The 18899-nt window shown below is 43.1% G+C and overlaps 2 long non-coding RNA genes and 1 pseudogene across 31 annotated transcripts; 2 read left to right on the top strand and 1 right to left on the bottom strand.

The window, feature by feature from the left end:
• Positions 1-222: 222 nt before the first annotated feature.
• Positions 223-3184, top strand: LOC123069158 (uncharacterized). 4 transcript variants are annotated; one of them, XR_006432325.1, is made up of 5 exons: positions 223-575; positions 727-1494; positions 1602-1790; positions 2007-2150; positions 2753-3184. It is a non-coding gene; the product is annotated as an uncharacterized lncRNA (long non-coding RNA). The 4 variants fall into 4 exon arrangements; XR_006432324.1 differs by having other exon boundaries at positions 2007-2221; XR_006432326.1 differs by lacking the exon at positions 2753-3184 and having other exon boundaries at positions 727-988; positions 1203-1494; positions 2007-2405.
• A 1483-nt stretch (positions 3185-4667) lies between these two features.
• Positions 4668-5506, top strand: LOC123067419 (photosystem II CP43 reaction center protein-like; annotated as a pseudogene).
• Positions 5507-6540: 1034 nt separating this feature from the next.
• LOC123069156 (uncharacterized) lies at positions 6541-11520 on the bottom strand. 27 transcript variants are annotated; one of them, XR_006432314.1, is made up of 7 exons: positions 10976-11519; positions 10403-10838; positions 10239-10318; positions 9891-9973; positions 8474-8707; positions 7908-8387; positions 7356-7725 (listed from the first exon to the last, which is right to left on the bottom strand). It is a non-coding gene; the product is annotated as an uncharacterized lncRNA (long non-coding RNA). The 27 variants fall into 27 exon arrangements; XR_006432307.1 differs by having other exon boundaries at positions 10239-10305; XR_006432316.1 differs by having other exon boundaries at positions 7110-7725; positions 8474-9973; positions 10976-11520.
• Between the last annotated feature and the right edge of the window lie 7379 nt (positions 11521-18899).

Below are 18899 nucleotides of genomic sequence, written 5' to 3'. Positions count from 1 at the left end.
AGAAGTATGATGATCTTCATTATTAGAGCATTGTCCCATGTGAGGAAAGAATGATGGAAGCAATGGTTCCCCCACAAGTTAGAATGAGTCTCCGGACTTTATGAAAAATAAAAGAGGCCAAAGAAGCCCAAATAGAAAAAGAGGCAAAAGAAGCCGAAAAAATGAGAGAAAAAGAGAGAAGGGACGATATTATTGGACGCGGTGTTTCTCCACGCGAGCGCATATGTGCTCGCGTTCTGGGCGGCTCGTCCACGTCTTGAGATACGACGCATTTAATGGCGAAGCAATATACTAGAGACCAGATAATGATGGGAAATAGAGGATACGTATCGTGGGGTTGCTGAGCTGTGGGCCAGGAAATGGCGGAATGACGGCCACCGTTACCCCGTCGGAGTTGATCCGTGGCTCGGGACGCCCGCCGGCCGCCGCCGTCCTGATCCGTGGAACAGGAAAAACAGTTCCCCCTCCCCCCCACACCCGCCACAAGCAAGGTCAACATCCAAGGATCTCTGCCGGCGTGCGAAGGAGCATCCCGAGATCTGGCTCATGGAGTTCGTGATGCAACCAATACAAAGGTATGCGCCAAATCTTTGACGTGTTCTGTCGATTTTGTTATCACTGATCAGACCGGCGCTCCGTAATAATAGGGAAAAGAATTTTTGATCCGCTACATGTCGTTCCTCGATCTTCCTTCATTTTTGTCTGATTGTTTCCTATCTGCACCAGATCCCCTTTGAGTGAGGAGGCGGATGGAAGTGTAGCGCCGATGGATCTGCTGGCTTTCGGGACGGTGGGCTCTCTGCGGGAAGTGGATGAAGCGACGGCCGCAGCCTTGAGTGAAGACCCGCGGATCTATGAAGAAGAAACAAGCGTTGACTCAAGACGGTAGAGCTGGCCGCAGGTGTTGGTCTGCTGGAGATTTCAATCGGCAAGTTCTGATCCGAATAATACATTATGAGTTTCTGGCTCTGAGCCTCTAAAAATCGGGGTAAGAGTACTTGCATACAGCTATGATATTCTTCGTTAGAGTACAGATGTGAGTGCACTTATTTGTACAAATTAGTCATGAAATGGTGAACATCAGCGACTTATAAGTGTGGATTACGGGTAGGTGAAGTGTTGGAAAAAGTACTTGGGCAATTTGTACAGCTATGTCTTGTTCTAATTTCACTGTTTGTAAGCAGAACATAGTTTCTGTGCAGTACATAAAAATGTTTGATGTTGCTGAATTGTGGGAAAACTATATACTGGCGATTCCACATGCACATTGATGTGTACATCAAGGATCTCGTGAAGCACTCTGGCAAAACACCATCAACCTGGGTAAAATATACAACATTATCACTAGTTTCATTCACTAAGCGTATGCTGAGGTCCATGTGTGGTAGCTGAGTCGGGAGCAGGCACAGATGTCATGAGGATGATGGAGGTGTTCACCGAATTAGGAGCTAATGATCCGCACTTCGCTTATCGGGCCCAAGCCGACATGGAGAGGTATAGAAAACCTTACATGGACCAATGGCGGCAGCCGGTTGCAGCATACTTTCTTTGAAGTTTTACATTCGAGCTATGTTTGATCAGTTCAGACATATCCTATACAGATGTGCGGTATACCAAGTTGAAGAGTTGGAGAAGAGCAGGTTATATGTTGTGATACACACATAGGCGGGGCGGAGGGAAAAGTGGTGCAAGGTATCCTACAAGGTGACAATGCTTGATGGTGGGGAAGGGTTCGGTTGCAAATGTGACCAGTTTGCTCATATGGCCTTCTCTACAGTCACATTCCGAAGGTACGGTACTAATTCAATTTGACATATTTTTTCCATGTCTTATATATACCGAGGAGAATTCTAATTTGAACAGCCTTCTAGAGTTTATCCATGTGAAACAGATGCCGACAAAACATTTGTGAAAAGATAGACAAGGGATGCTCGCGGCAAGCTACCTGCACATCTAGCACAGTATCAAATCCTTTCTCTTACAGACAGTTCAATTTGTACCAGCAGGTAATGGAGCTTGTCCGTCTAGGAGGCACGTGCGGACGCATACGACCAGCTAAATGCATTGTTCATGGCCAATCTTCTGGAGATGCAAATCTTCGCTGAGTTGAGAGATGGGCTAGGATTGCATCTATTTTTAGGTCCTTTCAGGTGAAAATCTGAGCTACTATTTTGTTTTCTTGAAGAGCATCAAGTTTATGATCAAGAACGCCCTCAATCTGGTCAGTCCATTTCTTGGATTGCATCTATTTTTAGGTCCATAACTTCAATCTGCCAGGTTTTATTGCAACCGAACAGATGTTGTTCCTCCTAACTGAACTTAAATTTACGTGTGCTTTAAGAGCAGATATTAGTTAGTTTCTGATACTCATGATTAATGGAAAATTCCATCTAGTGATGCGTCCATTTTATGTGTGCTTTAAGCGAATTATCTTGATAGCACATGGATTGCCTGGAATGCCAACCATGTCTTGATTGAAAGCTATTTCTTGTACTGCAAACATTTACACATTGTCGTACCAACCCTGCGAGTTTTATGGATAGGCATGTCTTTGAGAACAATAATATCATCACAGTTCTGTCCATGCATATTTATTGTTCATTGTTCTGAAATTATGTGGACGATATCAGCATTTTTATTACTTTATTGTCGTATCTCATGAATTCGATAATTCAAGTGCGCACATTTTGTTCACTGCTTTTATACCATGGACAGATTATACAAGAATTGAGAAGTGATTTTCTTTTCACAGGATGTACGTCACTGTTGCACATGCTTTACTCACTTCATGATCTTGCAGTATGAACACCAATTGATAGTGATAATACTCATACTTTTGAAAAATCGTGATTGTGTAAGGAGGGATTGTACAGTGCGGTTCAGTTTCCAGTAGTCCAACATGAATCATTTGTGAAGCATGAAAGGCATGAATCAATTCTTTTTCAGGATTCTGGTTTGTTGACTTAAGTGGGTATTGTTAGGAGCTAGAGCGGTTAAATTCAGGAACTGTGTGTTAATTAAGTAGTCTTAATTGTGCTTTATACTATAACTAGTACAATGCCCCTGCGTTGCCACGGGCCTTTAATTTTTTTCATGTTGGTGTATAAAACTTGATGATATTTTTGCGCTGTTCAATGACATCGCATGGGGACCCTTGTCGATGTTTTTAAACATCGACATAATCCATCTTTGTCTCTCTCATCCCCTACAATAATAAACATATATGTAGAAATATACCTTTTGTGTTATCATGTGCAAAATATATACAAAAAATAACAATTATTTGTATGCACCTCTTCTGATTGTGTAAAACTCGACGAGGTCTCAGTCCAATCCATCAAAGCATCATCCGAAGCCATCAGTTTTAATTCTGACCCAAAAAAGTAAAGATATATTCATCGGTTAGCTATTATTCACTATATAAAAAAAATGTGTGACATTTCTTTCAAAGCAAACAGTGACTTTTCCCTTAAAAAAGCAATCAACAACTCCTTTTCTTCTTATCTAAAAAAGGCAATTCACTCTCTCAGCCCACAACACATTGCTCACACTCATATCTCATTCCCCCAACCTACACAACCCGCGCTGTCGCCATCTCTCCCCACCATGGAAAATCATATCCAAATAAATGCCAGCTCTATCAAACAAATGAAAAAAATCTAAAGATACTTTAACATTGTTATCTATCTTGGTACTGCTGCTCATCTCACTTGAAAAGAATATTTACAAATGATAATACTTTTGCTCATATCTCTTCTAAGCAACCTGATGAACATTGTAGTCAATGACACGTCCTTGGTGCTCAAATGGTGAAGCTTCTACTTCACTCCTTGCTTTCTTTAAGAATTGGCACATATTACAATCAAGGACTCCTAATCTCTTGGGCATATATCACATCAAACGATAGGGCATTCTACACAATTGTTTCCTTCCCATTGAACCTGAAGTTATTAGCCCTACACAATGGAGTTATTCATGTTGATCTTAACCTTGATGGTATACCTGGTGGATCTACCATTGGATATATCAGACTGCATATGAGGATATATGTGCCTGAATGTGATAGGGACCTGCATCCTTGATCCCAGGCTTATTAATCTTGGTGGACTCGATGAGGTCAATGTTGGCAATACTGCCATCACGAATCCTTTAGGCTCTTTAAATTCCGTGGGTGGCGTAGCTACCGAGATCAATGCAGTTAATTGTGTCTCTCCCAAGTTGGTTATCAACTTCTCATTTTGTTCTAGGATTCTTCTTTTTTGTGGGCCATTTATGGCATGCAGGAAGAGCCCGAGCTGCTGCAGCAGGTTTTGAAAAGGGAATCGATCGTGATTTGGAACCTGTTCTTTACATGAACCCTCTTAACTAAGATTTTCTTATTTATACTTGTTTTACTTTTTTTCTGTTCTGGCTCGGTTATTCCATCTAGTCGAGGCATTCATTCCTTTTTATGAAAAAAAGATAAGGGACGGAAAATAATAATGAAAGAAACAAACGTATTCAATAAGCAAAAGGAGAGAGAGGGATTCGAACCCTCGATAGTTCCTAGAACTATACCGGTTTTCAAGACCGGAGCTATCAACCACTCACCATCTCTCCACAGCCTAATCCTTATTTTACTCCTACAAATAGAACATAGCCATATAAACAATAAAAAGACCAGCCTCATGAAAATCTTATATTCCCTGAGGAGGTTCTACCACGTGGAAACACTCTTTAATGGAACTTTCGTTTTAGCTGGTCGTGACCAAGAAACCACTGGCTTTGCTTGGTGGGCTGGGAATGCCAGACTTATGAATTTGTCCGGTAAACTACTTGGAGCTCATGTAGCCCATGATGGATTAATCGTATTCTGGGCCGGAGCAATGAACCTATTTGAAGTGGCCCATTTCATACCAGAAAAGCCCATGTATGAACAAGGGTTGATTTTACTTCCACACTTAGCTACTCTAGGTTGGGAGTAGGGCCAAGGGGAAGTTCTAGATACTTTTCCATACTTTGCATTTGGCGTACTTCACCTAATTTCCTCCGCAGTCTTAGGCTTCGGTGGCATTTATCACACGCTTCTGGGACCCAAGACTCTTGAGGAATCTTTTCCATTCTTTGGTTATGTCTGGAAAGATAGAAATAAAATGACTACAATTTTGGGTATTCACTTAATTTTGTAAGGTCTAGGTGCTTTTCTTCTAGTACTCAAGGATCTTTATTTTGGCGGTGTATATGATACCTGGGCCCCTCGGGGGGAGATGTAAGAAAAATTACCATTTTGACCCTTAGTCCCAGTGTTATATTTGGTTATTTACTAAAATCTCCTTTTGGTGGAGAAGGGTGGATTGTTAGTGTAGATGATTTAGAAGATACAATTGGTGGGCATGTATGGTTGGGTTTTATTTGTGTATTTGGCGGAATATGACATATTTTAACCTAACCCTTCGCATGGGCTCGCCGTGCATTTGTATGGTCTGGAGAAGCTTACTTGTCTTATAGTTTAGTTGGTCCAACGTAATTACATTAGTAACTTTATAGGTCAACATTTTCAAAGCATCATCCAAAGCCATTGGGTTTTTTCTCCGACCTACGAAAGTAAACATATATTAAAAATAAGCTCATATACGTTATATATTCATTGGACTCCTGCTAGATGCAAGCATATGACCGCCTTTAGTCAGAGTGAGTGGCATCATGCTTTTTAGTAGAATGAGTTGCATCCCAATTTTAATAACATCTAGGCTTACTTTTAAATCACTTGTTGGTAATTATTCTTCAGAAATGACTTGTTAGGTTTTGTGATAATTTTCACTATGTAAAAAAAGTAAGTGACATTCTCTCATAGCAAACAGTCTATTTTCCCTTCAAAAAGCAAATGACCTATTTTTTCTTCTTATCTTAAAAAAAGCAATTCACTCGTTCACCGCATGACACAACGCTCACACTCACATTGCATCCCCACCAACCTTGCTTCTCACTGCCAACTTTCCTCGATGCCATGGCGTTCAGCCTGCGTCTTACTCTCACCGCGGTTTCCCCTCCCTCCCATGATGTCCCTGGCCCCCTCCTCTCCCCTGGGCTTCCCAGGCCAATTCCACTACGTCATAACCGAGGGAAACCACCACGACGACGCAACCTGCTGCTCACTGTAGCACTGCACCTTCTCCGGGTACGGCAGCCACAACCAGGTCACGAGCTTATGTGTTGACAAAAATAAATGAGATGGTAATACAAAAGGCAATGTCCTCGCTCGCTGGTGTTGATGAAGCAAAATGAGATGATGTATAGACTACCCTAATAGTATAAATTAGCATGCTGAATAAAGAAATACACCTAACCGACGTGGTAGTACTAAATATGCATGAAAGCTTTTCAGCCTACAGACTTTCCTACTCGAGAAAATCCATTATAATGGACTAACATACTAAGGACATGGAGAAACAATTACTTCTAGGCATACTGATAGGACTTGTGCCTATGCATTGCTATGGGGACCAAAAATTGCTCTGTTAATTAACTATTGCTGAAATAAGTGAATCTACACACTGAAACGCGTCAGAAAACGCTCATTTCAACGACAGTGAACACCCAATATAGTAATTTAGCATACATATTTTTCAAGGGCACTTTTGACATTCATATTTTGTAGGTCCATACATGCAACTGAAACTCATCTGCGCATGCATGGGACACGAATAACGGGCGTCAAAACAACAAGAATTGCAACCATGTTTACATCATAATTTACTAATTTAGAAATCTAGAAAATGTTAGTTTTCTAAGATTATCTTCATCAAAAGTCAACTAAGAGATCGCAGCATGGACGTCGCGCCACACTGTGCCCACACCCGAAAACCCTAATTCCATTGGTCCGGGAGATCAACGGGAACCCCAGGAAACCTCTTGACCCTCTCTCCCCAACTTGCTTTTTAAAATGAAATACCCTACATTTCCTGCCAATATGAATGCTGCAAGCTCAGCATTCTATTTCACAAAATGTGCGGGATAGAACTGTTAGACTGCAACAATGCAAGTATGAAAGATTGATGGATGGATGGAATATTACAATGGAACCTATATTACCCTATTGCACAAAACAGTAATAAGAAGCTAGAACCGGGTGAGAAAAAAAGAATATAACACTCATAATAATTACAATCAGAACTAAGCTAGTTCAAATCTGTCTTACAAACAAATACTCCCTCCGTTCCTAAATACATGTCTTTCTAAAGATTTTAATATGAACTACATACAGATGTATATATACGTAGTTTAGAGTGTTGATTCACTCAATTTGCTCTGTATGTAGTCCATGTTGGAAATCTCTAAAAAGACTTATATTTAGGAAGGGAGGGAGGACAATGCAATGCCATAGGGTATCTCTATCTGTCATGACAAATACAACTACATATAGGAAGGATCAGACCAGGTCCCAATCTCTTAGTATAATGGAGTAACAATGTAGCAGTAGTAGTAAATCTGTATATACACAAGAAACGGAAATCCATCCTAGCCAAAAATAAGGAAAGAGATACTAATTTGATTCATTATGATGCATGCTAAGTAATGGAAATTGTGTTGTTGCATATGGGGTTGTATGAAGATCTCCAGTATTGTGAGTAAGGAACTGGTCATCGTAGTTGCCATGGAGCGGCATGTCTGCCCTTCCTCAATGTCATTGTTGTCCTCCTTCTCCACCATGATACCCGTGGCCTTCTTGTCCTCGTCCCCTCATCCCTTGTCAGATGCAGGCTAAAGGTTGTGATGAACGTTGAACATGGCATGGAATACGATGATGGGGGTGTTCATTGGCGAAGCCAGGTTATTCTAAATGGGTGTACAAAGTTCACAATTTTACAAGTTTCCTAGCTATTTTCCAATGTATACATATTTGATCTATTTAGTTCATGCCTTCTTACCTAGATTAACGGGTGTACATATGTACATCCATCCCCTTGTGGCTCCGCCCATGGGAGCGTTGACGGCGAGCGCAAAGAGGAAGTTGACGATGGCGAGTAGGCCATGGGGTTTCAGTTAACACTTTGCCTGCCTTGCAATTTCAGGTGACAAATGATTACTCACTTCAACAATAACATAGGCACCAAATAAAGTATCATTTGGAAATATATTATCTTGCAATCATGTTCTACATAGCAGGACACCATTATGAGATTATTGTGGCCAATAACCTATAAAACAGTGCTTGCTCGTCAAAAGGGAGAAGTGGTCTCAATAAATATCCTTGGATCCCTACATACCTTGCACTCACAAGATTTAGAAGAGCAATGAATAGAGCAGTACTCTCTGATCTCATTGTTATTACCAATGTTTAGAAAGCATTCATCTCCTGGCCGAACAGGAGGAAAAGGCATTGATGGTCTGCACAAAGCACAAGGTGTCTGCAACAACAGAACAACATAAGTATCTCCTTCTGCACATTTCATTTGTTAGTACGGACCACTTAAGAAAGCCTGAGATCAAATACCTGTCCAAGGAGCAAGACATTAGAATAGAAAAGATGGGCACTATGGTGTGCGTCAAGGAGACAACCACCTTTCCCGAACTCAGCTTCCTGTTTGTGCGTCTCGAGCCCTCAGGGGCAATGTTCTTTTTCCTTCCTCCCTTAGTTCCATAGCAGGTGGGTTGGTGTTGGATTGATGTGCCTTGGCCTTCTTCTGGAAAAGCACATTGGCTTAGCTTCAGCTTCACATGTAGTTAACTGAAGGAAAAAAGATAACATGTTATATACATGTGCATACTTTACCCAATCAAAGTAATTTTTTGAAAGTTTTCTTGAGCTATTGAATTTATAAGTCGGTCGGGCATATATTACAACACTAAAAGCCTCTTCTGCTGCTCCATCAATAATAGCAAGGAAAGCAAGCAAGTGAACAAAATACAGTGATGTGGGTGTAGATCGTCAGGATTTCATCATTGCATACCATATTTGTCTGGATACTACAAATGCAAGCACCGGTATACCCTCTAAAACTGGCTATCCCTGTCCATTGGGTGGCTATCCACTAAACTAAACACATCCTCCATTTCTCTCCGCAGCACTTTATTAGGTTCTAAAAATCCCCACCCTATTATCACTGCGTGTAGATCTTATTTCTAAAATTTCAAAATTAATTTTCTAGACACCGCTTGGCAACACATAATTCATGCCAGTGCAATGGGCACTCCATCCACATTCTAGGCGACACTGCTTCACCACACCCATAGGCTCCATCTTAGCTCCGACAGTTGACATACAAAAAATAAGCTTAGTTGTGTTTGATGATCATGAAATGGAAACGCATTCTTCATTCTTTGTTTTGTCTTGCCATGCTCCTCAGACATCCTCCTATTTTATCTCCTCTCCATTGTTGTGTGCCATCACAAGCCTCCTACAGAAAAGAGATATGTACGTAGAGAGAGAAAGCCATGTTAACATAATCACACAAATTATATTCTTCTCTCCCTGCCATTTTCTTCATTGAACCCACGCTCAGCTTCCGACTCCGTCCCATTCCATTTATATGGAAGCTACCACCACCATAGCTTCCAGAAAACACACATATTGTTCTTACTCTACTCACGAATGAACACGAGGAATATTTGCAAGTGCTGGAACAATAGCTTCGCAATCTTCTCTTACCATCTTAAATGACCAAGCCAATTACATGCCAACATGAGAAGATAAATAAAATGGAAATATGCAAGCTCACTACCCATTGCACAAACTCGCATGATAGATTAAGCAAGCAAATGTCTAACCATACCAGCAGAAAAAGGCAGGAAACAACACGTTGTAGGCAAAAATTAGTAATGAGCAGAGGAAATTAGTAACGAGAAAATAAATATGAGAGGAAACCTCTGAACTAATTGTCTATAGTGTTCAATGGCAATGAAAATGACACCTTCATGTTCAAGAAAATCAATCCACGTCAATCCTGAAAATCGTCGTTCCTTCAAACGGGGCCAAGAATGTGATCGACCGCCACTGTTCCATGACTCAAAAAATAACATTAGATGTAAAGCATTGCAGTTTAAATAGGATGCATGATGCGATCCATTAAGCACCAAAGCAAATAGTCCTAGATCACGTGCATTCATTATTTGACGCCAAGTAGAGGGTCATTTGCTGATGTAAACTGAGAAATAAATTAAATGATGCGTTGATTTTTCACAGCAAAGCACATATGAAAAAACTATGCGACATACTGATTGAAACACCAGACATCTGTATTTCATCAAATTGCACACACCTGGTACCGGCTCTAGAAGGAAAGGGTGATGGAGACCATGTGTTTCACGTAGGCACACCCTCGAACACTGCTTTGTCAAGCTTTGTTGGTAAAGATCAATTTGGCAGCCTTGGGAACCAGTGATTCAACACATAAAAAAGAGGTACAATGGGAAGGGCACTTACAGAGTAGAAGATGTAAATCCAATAGGTTCCCTGCACCTGCAATGAACCAAATAAAGTTACACAATGCTCCAAAACCCGAGGGCAGTGAAAATTAGAAGCATCAGGATAGGGATGCATTGAAGATTATGGATGAACCAAATGGCCTCTGAATCTGCGGCAAACCGCTTCACACCCTTTGCCCCAGCAAAGAGCCAAGTCTGGAGGTCCTCCAGATTCTGTTATGCTATCACATCATGCATTAGCCCATGAAATTTGCATCTCTGTGGCTGAAAGTACAACCAAGTTCGTATAAAGAATGATTCTAACAAACATTGTGAAAGTAATACCCACTCGTGGATCCTTATCCTTATGTAGGAATAGGCAGCTTGGACTTTTTGTAGACACAGTGCATAGTATTTTCAATTCTTCTGACTTTGATTTCCCTCAATTTTTCTACCTGCAAAAATTAAGAATAAGGGATAACGATCTCGCAACAACAGTGTACAAAATCAGCTTTGGTACGTATGTGCAAAATCAGATGCCATAGCGATATTTGTGGGAAGAAAGAAGGGGATGATTGGAGCAGGATCCTACCGACGTCCAGATCAATGGACAATGGCACCACCACAGCGTTCGTTCGAGGAAGTTCTCCAGCAACGCGACGCACACCCTGTCCCACCCGCCGCGCTTCAGCCTCTTACGTCCGCGGCGGCGATCCAGTACCGTGGCGGCGATCCCATACAGTGAAGACTTCCGTACGTTGGAGGCAGCGAGATCGCACGAGATCCAGCTGTGAGTTCGGCGGCGGCGGCTGTGAGATTGCACGACATCCGACTGTGAGTTCGGCGGCGGCGGCTGTGAGATTGCACGAAATCCGACTGTGAGTTCGGCGGCGGCGGTGGCAGCTGTGAGATCGCACGAGATCCGGCTGTGTCAGTTGGAACTTGGATCGCAGGACGGCGGCGGCGTGGGCCACGCGGGGGCGTCGGTGCGGAGCAGGCGGGGCGCGAGGAAGGAGGAGAGGCGCCAGTGTGCGGCCACGTCGGGAGCCGGAGCTTGATCTCGATCTCCATGGGGTTGGGGCTGGAGGGCGGGGGCTGGAAGGGGCGGGCGGCGGCGTCTACTCCGGGAGTTCTAGGGATCGGTGAGCGGACGAAAAAACCTACGAAAAAAAATCAGTGGAAGGTGGGACGAAAAAAAAACCAGGCGAGGTGGGACAAAAAAACCAGACGAAAATAGTGAGACGAAAATAAAACCCGGAACGCGACCTACCAACTGAGATATTAATAGTAGAGATTAGAATGCTAATTCTACATCTATATGTGCCTTATTTAACTCTTGTTTATTGGTAGGTGAGCAAGATAGGCAAGGTTAATGAGAAAAGAAGTTTCTTTGCAAGAAAATGGTGTGGCAGATAAGAGAAATGTGCAAGTCTGACTCACGAATCTAGAATCAGCTAAGCTATGGCATTCTGCTTATTTAAAATGTGGTTTAATTTTGTTTAAGAGATGTATTCGCCCTCGATGCATGTAAAATGCTTTCTAAATTCTGTGTCAGTTTGAGGTATTTGAAACTGTACTGGTCTATTGTTTGTTTGGTGTAAAACACTTGTGAATAGAATTTTGTCCAAAGATTTATAAAAGCCCTTGTTGGATCGGACGTGTTGTCAGTGTTGCATTGAAAGCTTTGTGAAGCCGTTGGTCCAGAATGGAGCTGAGCCGTGGCCCATGCAGTTAGTGCACGCCTTTATGGGCGGGGCTTTGCAGCGCCGTGAAATTTATGACCTGACAATGGTGGGCCTGGATCCTTAAACTATGTGAAATACGATCGACTATACAAACGTCATATACAGTGGGCTGTGCGAATCTGGATGCTAGTGGACGAGGGAGATAAAGAGCACACCTGTGCTCGTGCTCAGAACAACACTTTCGCAATATTACTATCCTTTTTCCACACTTGTGCTTCAAAGTAGCGCCATGATCTTCATGATAGAGAGTTTCTTATGTTGTCACTTGCATATACTAGTGGGAATTTTTTATTATAGAACTTGGCTTGTATATTTCAATGATGGGCTTCCTCAAATTGCCCTAGGTCTTTGTGAGCAAACAAGTTGGATGCACACCCACTTAGTTTCTTTTTTATAAGCTTTCATACATTTATAGCTCTAAGTGCATCTGTTGCATGGCAATCCCTACTCCTCGTATTAACATCAATTGATGGACATCTTCATAGCCCGTTGATTAGCCGCGTCAATATGAGACATTCTCCTTTTTTGTTCTCTCGCATAATCCCTATCATCATACTCTACTTCACCCATAGTGCTATATCCATGGCTTACGCTCATGTATTGCGTGAGGATTGAAAAGGCTGAAGCGCGTTAAAAAGTATGAACCAATTGCTTGGATGAAACCGGGGTTGTGCATAATGGGAATATTTTGTGTGACAAAAATGAAGGATGGCCAAACTATATGATTTTGTAGGGATAAGCTTTCTTTGTCTATGTTATTTTGATAAGACATGATTACTTTGTTAGTATGCTTAAAGTATTACTATTTTTATGTCAATATTAAACTTTTATCTTGAATTATTTGGATCTGAACATTCATGACACAATAAAAAAAATTAGATTGAGAAATATGCTAGGTAGCATTCCGCATCAAAATTTCTGTTTTTATCATTTACCTATTCGAGGACGAGCATGAATTAAACTTGAAATGCTTGATACGTCTCCAACGTATCTATAATTTTTAATTGTTCCATGCTATTATATTACCTATTTTGGATGTTTAATGGGCTTTACTATACGCATTTATATTATTTTTGAGACTAACCTATTAACCGAAGGCCCAGTCAAAATTGCTGTTTTTTTGCCTATTTCAATGTTTCGTAGAAAAGGAATATCGAGTCCAAACGGAATGAAACCTTCGAGAGAGTTATTTTTGGAACAAACGCAATCCAGAAGACTTGAAGTGGATGTCAAGAAAGAAACGAGGCGGCCACGAGGCAGGGAGGCGTGCCCAGGGGGTAGGCGCGCCTCCCACCCTCGTGGGCCCCTCGTGGGCCCCTCGTGGCTCCCCTGACCGACTTCCTTCGCCTATATATACTCATATACCCTGAAAACATCCAGGAGCACCACGAAACCCTATTTCCACCGCCGCAACCTTCTGTACCCATGAGATCCCATCTTGGGGTCTTTTTCGGCACTCCACTGGAGGGGGAATCGATCACGGAGGGCTTCTACATCAACACCATAGCCTCTCCGATAAAGTGTGAGTAGTTTACCACAGACCTTCGGGTCCATAGTTATTAGCTAGATGGCTTCTTCTCTCTCTTTGAATCTCAATACAAAGTTCTCCTCAATCTTCTTGGAGATCTATTTGATGTAACTCTTTTTGCACTGTGTTTTCCAAGATCCGATGAATTGTGGGTTTATGATCAAGATTATCTATGAACAATATTTGAATCTCCTCTGAATTCTTTTATGTATGATTTGTTATCTTTGCAAGTCTCTTCGAATTATCAGTTTGATTTGGCCTACTAGATTAATCTTTCTTGCAATGGGAGCAATGTTAGCTTTGGGTTCAATCTTGTGGTTCCTTTCCAGTGACAGCAAGGGCAGCAACGCACGTATTGTATTGTTGCCATCGAGGATAAAAAGATGGGGTTTATATCATATTGCTTGAGTTTATCCCTCTACATCATGTCATCTTGCCTAATGCGTTACTCTGTTCTTATGAACTTAATACTCTAGATGCATGCTGGATAGCGGTCGATGTGTGGAGTAATAGTAGTAGATGCAGAATTGTTTCGATCTACTTGTCGCGAACGTGATGCCTATATACATGATCATGCCTAGATATTCTCATAACTATGCAGTTTTCTATCAATTGCTCGACAGTAATTTGTTCACCCACCGTAATACTTATGCTATCTTGAGAGAAGCCACTAGTGAAACCTATGGCCCCCGGGTCTATTTTCCATCATATAAGTTTCTGATCTATTTTATTTTGCAATCTTTACTTTTCAATCTATATCAATAAAATACCAAAAATATTTATCTTATTATCTCTATCAGATCTCACTTTTGCAAGTGGCCGTGAAGGGATTGACAACCCCTTTATCGCGTTGGTTGCATGGTTCTTATTTGTTTGTGTAGGTACGAGGGATTTGCGTGTAGCCTCCTACTGAATGATACCTTGGTTCTCAAAAACTGAGGGAAATACTTATGCTACTTTGCTGCATCACCCTTTCCTCTTCAAGGGAAAACCAACGCATGCTTAAGAGGTAGCAGACACCCCACCGGCAGCCGCTCCCACATCCAAATGGAGAGGCCCCAGACAAAGCCACCCATATTGGACTTGTCTCCCGTCCTCTAGGTTGCGTCGTCAAGATGCAAAACATCAAATGAGGATCAGATATAACAAAATGTGATGGACATACTTTCGTAGGTAGGCAATGAGATACTCTCTTACCGAATGGTATAGGTAGGTAAGATATGCGGTCCCCCAACTATACCCTGCATCCCAGTCGGCTAGGAAGAACAGATACGACCAGTTGGCAGAGTTCCTGGAGCTGTCTGGAAACACGACCTCCGTGAGAAGATACCACAGATAGGCCCTCGCATACCACTCCACAGTCGCCTCATCGGCGTCCTCGGGGCATGTCTTAAGGTGCTCCGAGAGCCAGGGCAACGGTACACCGGATGTACGATTACCCTTATGATGCGGAGCATCCACGTTCATCCCCATGTACACTCCGACTACTCTTCAAGCCCCAAGAGGACATATGAAGAGACCTCGAATATACACCATTGGACACAAGGTGAACTCGCTCCTCTCCGAACCTTCACTTTCTACATGTGAGACATGGCTACTACCTCATGCATGGATCTTGCATATACTCAGGTACAACCGAGACGACCATGGAGAATCCAAGGACCAAGGCCAAGCATGGAAGAGAAGGAGGAAGAGAACCTGGCCGCTCCAGAACGAGCGGTACTACCGCCCACTCCAAGTGGTACTACCGCTGAAGCCACCCTAGCGGTACTACCGCTCACTCCAAGCGGTACTACCGCTGAGGCCACCCAAGCGGCACTACCGTCCGGCATCCGCCCTACTACTGCTCAACCTGACAAACTTCGAAGATCGATCGGCGCCAGAGCGGTACTACCGCCCATCATAGTGGTACTACCGCTTGCGCGCCTCAAGCGGTACTACCGCCCGAAGGACCGGTACTACCGCCCTGTTTGTGCACAGTGTATTGGGCCGAGCCCATGTACCCCTTCGCCCTCACTTACCCCTTCGTGGCTCTAGACTATATATACTCCTCCACCTCCTCCTAGTTAGAGTAGCGTTGATTTAGCTCATATGTGAGATAGAGCTTCGCTCATCCATCGGATCTCCTCCTCGTGAGAGACCGCGGCCTCTTCGGAGAAGATCCTATCGGATTCAAGACCCCCCTCGTGGGAAGATCCCCTTGTGGATTCAAGACCTCCTCACGGAGAAGATCGGTTACCTTTGTATCCCTATCTTTGTTGACTTTGGATCTCGTGTATCTCTTTGTGTTCTTTGATCTAGCACTTGCGTGACCGATTCCTAGTTGGTTGAGTGTTTTCCCTCGTTCCTCCCCGTGATTTCCTCGTGTTCTTCCGCTCGTTCTTCTTGTCTCCCCGTAGGATCCACTCCAAACGTGAAAGATCATCCACATAGGGTTCCACCCTACATCATCTTGGTATCATGAGCCACGTTGATCATGTTTTTGGAGCCCCTACCCGTGTTTTCTAGCCTGATTTTGTTGTGTTCTTCCCTAAATCCGAAAATCCCCACCAAAAATAGCCCCAATTTTTTTTGTGATTTGTTGGTTTGATGATGTTTTGTTGATTTTGATCCGTGGATTTGCTTGGTTTCGAGTCGATCTAGCATTCTCCCAAGTTTCACCTCTTTCCATCCACAAAATCCATCAAATTTTGACCCCCAAATCACCCATTTCCGCCCCAAAATCGCGCAACGATTCGAACAATCGAGAAAATCCCGACACGAGCGGTACTACCGCCCTCCAAGCGGTACTACCGCTGAGAACCTCAAGCGGTACTACCGCCCCACGAACGGTACTACCGCCAGGCCCCGTTTCAGCCGAAACTGTCGAAAAATCCCGACACGAGCGGTACTACCGCCCTCCCCAGCGGTACTACCGCCCTGGCTAGTTTCAGCTTTCCGAGTTTCACCGTTTTGCACATAACTAATTCATCCAAACTCCGATTTTGACGTTCTTTAGCTCGTTTTGAAGCTATTGACATCCCCCATCCCACAAAAATACCACCAACATCATTTGACTCCATAAAATTTTATGAATATTGGCATCTTTGCCTAGGGCCACCACCATATCATCCGCATAACCACCACCGACTTCCGCAACCTAACCCATTTTGTTCACCATAGCATTAGTGGTTGCTTGAGTAGTGATTCGAGTCTCCTAAGGTGTTTCAGCTACTTAGGGACGATTACTTCTTCATCAACCACCACCTCCAATTCCGCATAACCGTGCCCACCATACACTTCCACCGTCGCAACTTAACGGAATTGTTGTTTGAGCTTGTTTGAGTTGTGGCTTGTGTCTCCTAAGGTGTTTCGGCTACTTAGGGACGGCAACTTCAACTCGGACACATGTATAGCCCATCATTCCACTTCCACATTGCCGAGTGCAAACCACCACCGCTTTCCGATACCACCATTTGACACTTGCCTTTGAGATTTTGAGTTTGCGGTTTTTCCGTTTCCTAAGGTGTTTCGGCTACTTAGGGACGAGACTCCATCATCTTGGTATCTACATCAAGAACACCGCCACTCATCATCGCCAAGGACGGTAACCTCCATATAATCTTGGTATCGTGATATCCCTCCATTGTATATTACCCTTGCCATCGCATTGATAACCTCTAGCCCATTTTGCGTTACTTGCCTATTGAGACTAGCCATTTGAGTATTGTCGGCAACGTAACTTGTGCACATTAGTGATCATACTTCCCATAGCATACATACCATATCATCGTGGTGCATATATTGGTTTCATCTCTTGTGTCACAAGTTTGTTCCCGCATATACACAATTGCTATCTTGGTTCGTACATTGTGCAAAAGTGGCCATAGAAAAAAAAGAAATAAAGCTTTTAAGCAAAAGAAAGAGAGCAAAGAAGCTTGTAAGCAAGTGCCATAGCATCATACCACATTGCACATAAGATTGTCATATACAATCATCTTGGATCATCTTGAGAGAAACACCGGGAACCATACATACATAGCATACTTGGGATAGAAAGTTTATCCATCTTGCATCTTATAGGTTGTGCACAAGTGTCATATCCACCTATTGAGCAATCGTGCTAGCGTCTCTCTTGAGTTGTGCAACACGAGCGTTTTCCGTGGATTCCACATTTTGTGCTCATTCCTTGGTTGCACGACCCCATTTATCTATCCGTGTGTGTGTTTCTGTGTGCCACTTTGCTATTGGTCTACTTGTTTCGCTTGCGAATTTGTGAATCTCTTTCAACATTATTCACTCTTGCTAACATTTTGCATTAAATTTTTGTGCCACTATCCTCACCGAGCTCCTCCATAAGCTTTACTTGTGTAGGTGTGAGAACCGACAAGGATTGGTACCAATAGTGCTATTTCATTGTCCGCATTTGAGTGAACTTGATTCATTGTCAACATCGGTCAAGGTACATTGGTATAAGTTCTTCTCTTTCTCCCACTCATATTTGCTCGAGTCTTGTGATGGATAGGCAAGGCATTTCCTCTTCGGTCCTCGACAACAACGACGGCGTGAACAATTACATCACCAAAGCGTCTATCTTCGATCTACAACGACAAGTGCAAGGCACACAATCAAGATTGCGAGAGCGCATCGAGAACATCTCCATCGACATTCATCACTCTGAAGCGAGGAGAAGGGACTACTTCGACAAGAAGCTTGCCGCACATAAAGAGGAGCAAGATGTAAGGATGGAGGAGATTAGAGCCTTGATCAAGTCTACTTCCCCTTCGTCATCTTCAAGGCGGCGACGACCAAGTCGATCATCTTCGGAGCACAAACAAGATGCAAGCGCAAGTCGTCCAAGTCAACATCTACATGGCGACGACCATCACATTCGTGATCAACATTGTCATGAAGGGCAAGTCACCTCCAAGCATCATGTGCACGACGACGACGAACGCCAAGGAGCTCAAGCACGACAACGACGTCATCATCATGAAGATGCTCCACAAGCGCAAATGCACAAGTCCCAACAAGCGCTACTTCACGCCAAGTCCAAGCTTCATAAGCACAAGAGAAGACCGCGAGACGACCACCACCAAGACGGTGTTACAGCTACAACAACCACTTTGGCATCTTCGCCAAGTGCTATCAAGGCATCTTTGCCTTTGGACGTACATCATCTTTGCCTACTTCCCACGAGTACGCCTACAACGACTTCATCAAGTCCAAGGCAACCACCTACAAGCGAGGGCGACACTTCCATC

This window comes from Triticum aestivum, chromosome 3B, assembly GCF_018294505.1.
Source record: "Triticum aestivum cultivar Chinese Spring chromosome 3B, IWGSC CS RefSeq v2.1, whole genome shotgun sequence".
NCBI lineage: Eukaryota > Viridiplantae > Streptophyta > Magnoliopsida > Poales > Poaceae > Triticum > Triticum aestivum.
The sequence above is the reverse complement of the archived record's forward strand: the minus strand, read 5'-3'. Positions and strand labels throughout refer to the sequence as shown.